General features: G+C 32.3%; 1 long non-coding RNA gene across 1 annotated transcript; it reads right to left on the bottom strand.

Annotated features, from left to right (window-relative positions):
• Positions 1-564: 564 nt before the first annotated feature.
• On the bottom strand, positions 565-3,429 carry LOC112682469. The gene is made up of 5 exons (XR_003148524.1): positions 3,386-3,429; positions 2,294-2,406; positions 1,220-1,330; positions 840-1,160; positions 565-778 (listed from the first exon to the last, which is right to left on the bottom strand). It is a non-coding gene; the product is annotated as an uncharacterized LOC112682469 (long non-coding RNA).
• Between the last annotated feature and the right edge of the window lie 7,407 nt (positions 3,430-10,836).

Raw genomic sequence — 10,836 nt, 5'->3', positions numbered from 1 at the left:
TTTTGATTAAATCGCAAGTATCAAAATCGTTCGCTCTCTATCTTTACATACATTTCGACCATGAATTGTTGACGAAGCTCATGATATCGTAGAATAATTTTGTCCTGATCGCGTTTAATCATCAACCGATATGCATAATAATTTTTCGAACCAACATTCTTATTTGTTTTGACACCTGTTGCGGGATCTTTTTTTGTTTAATATTTATGCAATAAAATTAATAGTTTTTAAATAGTTTTTTTTATAGTTTTTTAATAGTTTTTTAATAGTACTACGTTTTAGTTACAAATCATTTGTATTAGAAAAAGAAAAGCGCTATTTTTAGGGTTTTTCCAGCAATAATTCTAATTTTTCTCGCCGTAAAAACCATCCTTGAACTTCAACGAACATTTGAAAAAAAGATTTGGCCAAATTGGTCCAGGCGTTGTTGAGTTATGCGCTTACCAACACATTTTGCGATTCATTTTTATATTATAGATATATAATTAATATAAACGATTCAAGTATACATTTAACCAATAGTATTATTACTGTTATTATTAAAATAGATGTTCATAAGTTTCAGTAAAACAGTGCAAGTAAAATTTAAATATAATTACTTTTCTTTGAACGATGGATATCGAGCATTTACTCTATCCACTATATCGTTCGTCCAATTACTCTTTTTTGACTGTTCCAGGTCGACGAACAGCAGGATATCGCTCTTATTTTCCATTTTCGATAAATCTTTTGGTGTAATAAATGATTTCAAAAGTGGCGGCGGTATGTGGTTGAATATCTTATAAAGGTTTAAGGATAAAATAATAACTTCGAAATATTTGGTAATCTCCAACACTTACTTTAGACGGGATGCAAACTATTAGAGATATCCAGGATCCAGGCAAAGATACTTGCAATAAGCTCTTTAATTTTCGTCCAATCTAGACCGTCCAACCCGAAACCAATATTTGGAATTCCCTACTCTGTTAAATTCATCGCTTTCATTTTTACCAATAGAGACCTTAAGGAGTAGACCTAATGTTTGCAAGATTGGTTTTTCGCCACTAGATTTCTTCGTAATTATGTAAAAAGCGGTCTCATTACGGTCATTGATAATCACACCAACATCGCCTACGGTCAGATTTTGATCAAACAATTGTCCAATACCACCGAAATGTTGTCTAGAAAGCAATCAAAATCAATACTAATTTTATCAAGAGCATATGCATGATATTTGTACTTAAATTCCACGGCGATTCCAGCTCTCACCCGCAAGTCCTCAGCAACACAATGAGTGACAGGAATGTCTCCGGGCAGGTTGAAAAGATTTTCATCGATTTCTTTCAAATAACTTGAAAATATTTAAAAATAATTTTTAATTTATTGAAAATAATATTATTAATGAAATTATTGTATTTATCAAACATCGTGTACTCCCCGGGGAAGTAACGAACCTAGGCGATGAGAGCAAACCGTTTTGAAGAATAACATTACGCACATTCACTTTAACTTTTATAGTCTAAAGAATTACATTTCTAATAGTGTACAAATAATTATAATTATCAAAAATATTTCTTTAATTATAATATAGTACTTAGTCTGAAATGTAATCTATTATTGCTATTTTATTTCACTAAAACTATAAATAAGTGATTAACATTAATAATATATACCAAATTCTATCTTCTAGAATAGGTTCATTTCTGCTTGTATCAAATTTCGATTTAATTGCTTTGCATACGTTTGCATAACTTATAAGTTTTTTATTGTTATCACCAATCTTCTGTTCATCGGGTACATTTTCATTCTAAAATTGGCTCCTATTATATTCCGAAATTATATTATAACTTGTTGCACGTTTAATTAACAACATTATTTATAATTTCATAAATATTCTTAGTGCCAAGTGTAAATATCACATAAGCGTTCTATACATTAAAAACATAGCTAACTATTTTTCAAAATAGTAAGATTTGGTTTCTAAAATTCTAAACTATTTTGTAAATATGTAAACTAAAGAACTGAACTTTTAAACTTATTTTAATTAAATTTAAATTTTCTTTTTTTCGTATACATAAATAAATTAAATTATAATTAATAAAAATAAAATTATATAAAGAATGGATACATATACCATAGCAATTACGTATTTTAGGGGATAATAAAACCAAAAAGTATTAACGGAAAACAAATGATAAATTATTAAAATTAAATTTCCACTTACTGTGATCGCATTATATATAATTAAGTTATATTATTATTTATATCAATGTTATATAAATATAAAATGTCAAAACCGTTACTAAATACGTACCCACTTTCAGGTGTCTTGGTGCAAGTTTCCTGTTTTACATCTGTTGTTTTTTAACTACATCTTCAGTTTTTATCGTTTCCGAAGGTATTTTAATTTGGCTTCCAGAGTGAGTTCTAAACAATATAAAAATTTTAAAATTATTACATTTTTAAAAATTATTGAACGCATCTTATTTTTTTCTAGTAGTGTATTTTATTTTATTTATAATTATAACTTTCGACGAAGATTAGATAAAAATTTTAAACCAATTGTTTAATTAATCCATAAATTAAAACAAGATAATACACGACTCATGAATAATTTAATTATTTTAAAATACTTCTGAATAAATTGTGTTGACTTTACAGATGCTTTAGGTACATTATGTTTTTTTTTTTCCGCCTAACGTGAATTGATCTTATTTGTTTAATAAAATATTATTATTCATCTTCTTTTTTCCTTTCAGTTTAGACTGATTTATTTTATTAACGTTAGCTCTAAGTAATAATAAAAAAAATATTAATTTAGTATAAAATTATTTATACAAAATTAAATTATTCAATAACTGAAAAGAAACAACAAATTTCTTACATTTATTTATAAAATAATTTAACATATTTATTATTTTTAATAAGATAAAATAATATTAATACAGAATATTAATGAGTTACAAATGTTATTAGTACTCTATTACGATAATTCTAAAATTGAAAACTTTTAAAATAGTTTAGTTAGTCCACTCATTTTTTAAGTAAAAGTGTTTTTAAAAACGTTAAAAACATTAAAAATAAAGTTATTTTTACTGTAACGACTAACGACAAAAGCATATATTGATATGAATAATAAAGTAAATATCATTAAATTCAATTTTTAAAATTCGCTTAGTTCATACTGAAAATTGAATTAAATGTATATTTTAGATTATAATTTTTCAGTACCCATCTTTAAATAATATTTTGCCTTCAATCAAGTGTACAAGTCTAATATTTCACCCATATATTTTTCTAGTATTTAAGAATATCGCACTTTATTTAAAATTAAGTATCTTAAGGTTATATCGAAAGAAAAATATTAATAATATTTCTAGAGTGAAGAATTAATAAATACTTATACATTTTTTTGTTGAGTTTCGTTCTTCTTTTCTAAGACACATTCCTAAAAAAAAAAATATTTCTTAGTTAAACTTTGCTGAATTAGAATATTATATTATGAAGATTATGATTATTTAAAAATCATATAATATTTATTGATTAATGTCAAATTTTAGGATTTAAATACGTTAAATATACTTTAACTATTCAAGTTTTGTATTATTATAAAATTAATCATGTAAAATCATACATTATTAAAATTCTCTAAGTACAAATAAAAATGATGTACTGCAATAAACTAATAAACTAATCAACATCTAAACAATGATTTACTTTTTTGTTTGTTTGTCATTATTCATTTTGTTCATTGTAGTATTCATTCTTAAAAATTCAAAAAATGGTCTATCTGAATCTAAAAAAAAAATTACGCTATAATTCTATTGTTTTTTTTTTTTGTCTCCTCTAAGTTAATTTCATATCTATGTAATACATTTAATTAGTCTCCAGTGAATTTACTCTCTAAGGCATACGTTTAAAATGTACTTAAATATCAGTATTTAAATCATATAATATTGATCACACAACATGTGACTGTGTATACATACTTGTATTTATATAAGTATTGAAAAATCAATAAAAAAAATTATGCAAATAAATAATATAATTCGATGTAACGTAAAAATGTATTGCACATTAACGTTTAGATAACCAAAAAAATGAAAAGAAACATTTTTGACACATCAGTCTAACAATACGATAAAATGGTACATATTTACGGTACAAAACGAGATAACGAAATTATTTTGGGTAGAGTACAAGCAGACAAACGTACTGAGAATGTAACATCAAACAAAAAAATAAAAATAAACCATAAGCCATATTAACGATAATAAAATTAATCGCATTGACATACTAACGTAAAAAAAAAAGTAAATAAATACACTTGCATAAGAATAATTAAAATAGTGCGCCCTAAAATTCAGTAAGGAAACGTAGTGAATTCGCGCACTACAGAGTCTAACCGGATTCAGGCATTAGCGACCCAGCTCGGTTAGGGTTCGGAAACCTAACGCGGGCCGGTACGAGTTTTACGAACTAACAAACGAGCGATTTGTGTTACTTAACAGCATATATAGCTCGAGACCCGAACGTTAAGATTTCCGGAGGGCCTGGGCGGGTATGCCGTACGCGCGATAACGGAAACCGTGAACCCGAAACGGCATGCTGCCCCGTCCAGATCGCGCGTGATCCAAGAAACGGTTTCGGTATGCTGACCAGTTGCGTATATAGGAGGGGGCATAGTGGGCTACTGCCCCCTTCCCAAAATGTTTTAAAAAAACTTCAAAATTATTTCAAATGTATGTTATATTTTAATGGTTCTTTATGCTTATGTAGAATTTGCGTCCAACGTCAAATCGTTTTGGGACATTCTGTAAATGAAATGTAGTTAAGTACCTATTATGTCTTGTTAGTAATTCTTAGATAACAGTGGTAATTTAACTCTGTCCATAGTAGCCCTTCCCGAAAATATTTTCTGTATACGCCACTACTGCTAACGACCATGTGTCGCTGATTTGGCGGTACTCGACCCGATCACTACACGTAACTCGACGCGAATCGGCTAAATGTACGGTGTCCAATGGGCAATCTGTCACGGCTACTCGACTCCGAATCGAGTCAGTACTCAGGCTCAGCAGCTCACCGACATCTGCTGAAAAGACGCCGCGCAAACGTCGATACAATGGGTAAAGGTGTTAATGGGACTGTAATCCATCGTTAGATATTAGGTAGAGCCATATCGGACGTAAGTACTTAAAACATTTCAAAAATTAAATGTAAGAAAGACTATGTACAAATCGACATGCGCAATAAATTATGGCAGTAACTCACTTAACTAGTCCCACTTAACTGTCGACGCAATGAACATAAACCGATGAACCTAAAAAAAATTTAAAAAAACTTCCCCACGAATAAAAGCGGCCCACCTCCCGGTATCCCGACTGCCCGGTCCGACCCTGACCGTGCACGGGCACAAACGAAACCGTAGCGCGTGGGACGATGTGCGTTAAAGCGAACACGGGACGCGGTTGCGACGGAACAACACCGCTGCCTCGGCGCACAGCCAAAAGTGACTGCCTATACGCGTGTCCTCGTGACAGGTGTATTTACGCGATACGACGAAGAAGTTGTTTCTCCGCAAAGGTTTTCACGTGGTTGTAACAGTGGTCACCACAATGTCAAACACGTTCGAATTTAATGCGCTTCCGGTTTCACGTTGTTCCAGAACCCGCTGACAAGTCGAAATGCGTTTTCCAAATCGGTCGTTTCGATTAGAAACAATCCGTATCCACAGTATCGTGCAGCGCGTAACGTGTTTGTTTCGAAACTTTTTTCGGCCAGCACGAGGCGACGAGATTAAAAACTAGTTATTTTTCTCACATTTCGGATTTTACCGATCGCAACATCCGCTGTGACCGGTTCAGCTGTCGTTCTTGGTCGATTAAACCTAGCGAAATACGACGGCCGCAAGCATAGGCATAACTAAGGGGGCGCAATATGGTTTTTAGCAACCCCTAGGTTCAAATGTAGCACTCCTGTTTTTTTTTTCTTCAGATCTATATAATCTATAGTAATTACAATTAAATACCATTTAATTTAAATTTCAGCAATTTTAGCACCCCCAAATATTTGGATTCCTAGGTATCTATTTATAAAGTTCCATTGAGGCTGTTCGAAATTATTTTGCCCAGGCCGAGCTATAGAGCTAGTCCAACCCTGGTCGCGGACACCCTTTTCGTTAGATATGTAATTATATATTTGCCCCTTCTAATAAATTTCCAAGTAACACCCATGTATATAACATCAGTTTATTTATAAATCGTTTATCGCATTTGCTTCTGTTGCAACCAGTATCTAACCTATATCAATGTCTTGCGTGGTGTTCGATTACGGCTTTACTTATGTGTTCAATATAATGACGTGTATTTTAGTTAACGTGCAGAATTTGGTTGGCAAATAGAGATCTGCATTACGTTATCGTGAAATATGTTTCGCAACGAAAGTAAAAAAATTTTATTATAATCTGCTCTCGCGTTAGCAAACGTGACCCAATGTTAGCAATGATTCCCGGGGAGAGTGAAACTTAAATAATAACTATGTTTGAATAACTATGCTAGTATTACAAGGAGCGTATTAAAAGGGGATGGGTTTTCAGAAGAATAGCTGACCCACAGTTAATGTCTGTTGACAAAATTGGCCTCTTGAAGACTTCTAATATTTTTTAATGTGCCGAGGGGTTAAAGTTAATATTAGACTAGGACAAATTTTCCATTTATCACTCTCTAAATCACGCAACTAGTTTAATTGTATAGTACAGTAAAACATTTATATGCCGGACCCCACGTAAAACGGGATTCTCCAAAATAAGATAAATATTAATGTTTTCAATGATACAATTAAGAATAAACTAAAAAAACACATATTATATGGTCCTATTGTGTTCTTTTGTTACAAGGTATACATTTATAATCCAATTTCAGTCCTAATAAGTGGCCTCTTGAAATAACCTGGCCGACATTGCTCTACCTGTGGATCATTCCCTGTGTATTAAATTGTAATAGGATCGCCACCAGCTATAAGATTCAGAGATCAATTGATTTCTATACCTGTTTAAAAGCTTGCGAACTTCGAGTATGTCGTGCGAGGTCAATCATATCGAGTTTGGGGAAACGTATTTTTGATTGCGTTATTATTGTTGATCATTACGATTAGTGCACCAACTATGTAACGTCTGGTCATTAGAATACTGTTGTATAGTAATTGCGGACAGGTCTGACGTGTGGCTCGTCACTGGTATGCGTTTCGGTATTTTACATAATACATCCGAACGCAGCGCGATATACAGATATACGAATTCGTATACCGCGACCACGGTATGATAATAATATATGGTGTACTTACCAAATCGATAGAAATGGTGATTAATTACACTATCCGATAACGTTTATGGATTTAAGAATATAATTACGAATCGTAGACTGTCGTTGAACTTCCGAGATCAAACACATGGTTCTACGTCAGAAGAGCGAATGCATACGAGTGAAAGCAAAAGTACGAAAACCAAATAAGTGAACAATAATATGAGCGAAAACATGTGGATGTTACAAACTACGAGTAAGTGCAATATGCATTGCACTCATATCTCATATTTCCATTATATTAATTTTATCTGTATGAATTATTTTCAAGTCATTTTATTAAAGTTTCTGTTGAGTGATTTTAATTATAGTCGTTCGACAATCGTGTGTGTTTATTCGCGTGTGTGGTTACTTATTTAATTATCATGTTTTATATTTTATTCTCTTGTTATATAATTATTTGTTTTCGTATACAATTAAATTGCAGCATATAAAATACCAGTATGGAAAGCTATTATTACAGTTAAATAGCTTATATTGCAAAGAAAAAGTGTATTAAAGTGTAGAATATTGACCACGTACTGATAAATTATGTAAAAATCGTTTAAATTTAAAAAAAATGAAAAGATTATCAAAAGTACTCTGCATGAAAATATGTGTGTGTGTGTGTGTGTGTGTGTGTGTGTGTGTAAGTACGTATCGGCGCATGTATTATTTTTTAGATTCTATGATATATATCGTTTTTGCATATAATTAAAAGAAAAAAACACTTCAATGTTTTTTTTTTTCTTACACGTATCAGTACGCGCGCATCACTCATGAAATTATAGTGATTTCGATCCATTAAATGTGACGCTCATGAATTTTAATAACTACGTGTACGCGTACGGTGAAATTCGGTTATATCTCTATATTTATAAGCGCCGCTTTTTTCCTTCGAATCGCCAAGGACTATTTTTCTATAATAACTATCTACGCGCACATATTATTATTGTACATTTATACGAATGGCGTTCAAAACGTTGATGTTGTTATTAATTTAAATTGTTTTGAAAGAATGTATTGAATTTCATCAGGTTGTATTTTAAGTAAGAAAAAAAAATTGTATTACAGTGCAGTAATCGGTGTTAATAGTTAATAGATAAAAATCATCACTAGGCAGAACAATAATACGTAATGAAAACTAGCGAATCATTGCCGGGTCGGCCGGTAGTGCATCCACATTTAGCTACTGTTCGTAATGCTTACACGAATTGTACACGTGCGTACGATGCGAATTTCGTAACGCGCCAAATAATACGTAATGTTATTTTGTTTTTACAATGAGACGCGTTTGAAACGTCCAAAAACCGTTTAGCCAGGAAACGGCCGCAGAAACGTGCCAGATTTTTGAACACCATTAATTCACCATTAATATGTATGTTGTACGGTATTAACCGTTTAGACGCGCTCGGAAATTTCACAAAGCACTCGAATTTATCGAACACGTGCGCCCGGGCAGCGATTGCTCGAGATCACAGGACCCGGTGACGTCTACGGACTGCACCCCGTAGTGTTTTGATCTGATCGATTCACTGGTGTATCATTAAATTTGAACGAAATCATACGTGATACGGTGCACCCATCGAATGCGAGTCTTTTACGAGACGCACACACACACACACACACACACACACACACATACACACTTGCACGTGACACGGTTGTATACGGTGATGGATAGTACAACAATTCAACAGTTACTATACAACGGAACATGTTAATCGGTCTCTTTATAAACGCACACAGTGTATTTATTATTTTATTTTGAAAAATACGGACCAGAAATTAATTTCGACCACATAACTAATGTATTTAATAACGTCACGTCGTGTATGGGCCACCATAATAATTACGGGAAAAGTGTGTGTCTATCATGACGTTTTAATTTATAAGCGTTCGTAAATATCTGTGACAAGACTGCTGCTCGTAATGTTACACGGCCCATGGGAGTGTAATAAACGCATTGATTGATACAAGCACATAAATTATTGTTCGATCGCCGTTCACAATTAAGCGTTTTGGTCGTATTTTTTTTTTTTTTTTGATAGTAAAAATTTAATAATTGGCACCTGTGAATGATGTGTATTAGATGAACAATGTAATATATTATTCTAGACCCATAAATTAGGTCTCGTTATAAGTATTTTATGGAATTATTCAAAAATATCGTAAATTATAAACGAAACGAACTCTCGCGGGGTCATGTAATGAATGAAATATGATATTAATCTTATGATTTTTCGATACCAGAAAAAAAATCAAATACAACGTTCCGATACACGGTACGCGTTTACGATTTCCATATTTAATCGATTAATCATCGGTCAAACATGTTTTGAAATAAATCTAGTTAGTGCTGTCACTGCGGATTGATAATATATAATAGACGAAGTAATAAAAAGCAAGTTTCAAAACGAACAACCTAATTTCCCTAAGAGATTTTATGATGTTATTTTCATCGGATTGTTCGTGTACAGTTTAAGCTCAAAAAGTCTAAACTTCTATCTAAAACAAAACTCTTTAAAACACAATTATTTTTATGCACTATGACAATTTCATAAACTTGGAATTATCATTAAAAAAGTTTCCTTTTGACGAATCAATTTTTCATTGTTGATTGACTATAAAATATTTGTTAATAATAATATTTGTTGTGTTTCGAAGCTTTCAGAAGTATGACAAACTGAATTTGAGGAAAAACAAGCTGCTTCCAACTCTATTCACTGTGGATCTCTGGATCTCAGCTTCTCAGAGAATGCATACCAAACGATATTTTTAATTCTTTGAATAATTGCGAACAAAAAGAATAAAAAAATATTTTCAAGGCACAAGCATTACTTAAATATGTATATGCATAACTAATAATATGGTACTATTAATTTTTCATCACCAAAACATTACTATTGTAATGTATACGATAACCTTACGTTTTCGTTAAATATATATAAAGTAGGTATTATTGTTTGAGCATATTATTCCGTTCAGTAAAAGCAATTAATTTTTTTAATTGATAAAACCGTAAATCCCTTTTTAACGAAATCCTTCCAAAAGACCGTCAACTTTGTCGTACAGAGTTCTGACCATTTTCAAGCGCATTAAAGGAGCAAGTACGGTTAATGCCGTCAAATCTTACGATACGATCGTATCGTAAGCACGCGCGGTACCTATCGAAGTTCGATCGCGTCCAGTGTAACGCAAACGCGAGTCGCGCAACGCATTCGTACGCGCGGGTTCGTGGATTTTCCTTCCTCACTCAACCGACGGGCTTATGCACGAACCAGAATACGGAAAAAAACCGCGAGATTATTTCGACGCGACTTCGGTGCTCGACTTGGGGGGTGAACACAGGGAAGCGGTATATCCTAATTAATTTTCGGAAATTTAAGCGTCCCCCTACTATAATTACGTTATAATTATAACGTTTAACAAGTTTTGGAGAGGCTCTTTTTTTTAAAGTAGATAGAGCCTTCCTTCTTTAATTTTTCCAAGTCGAGCACTGCGCGACTTCGGTGTA

The sequence above is a fragment of the Sipha flava genome, unplaced genomic scaffold, assembly GCF_003268045.1.
Source record: "Sipha flava isolate LNK unplaced genomic scaffold, YSA_version1 204_pilon_pilon, whole genome shotgun sequence".
Taxonomy (NCBI): Eukaryota; Metazoa; Arthropoda; class Insecta; order Hemiptera; family Aphididae; genus Sipha; species Sipha flava.
Note: the sequence above shows the minus strand (reverse complement) of the source record. Positions and strands in the feature narration are given on the sequence as shown.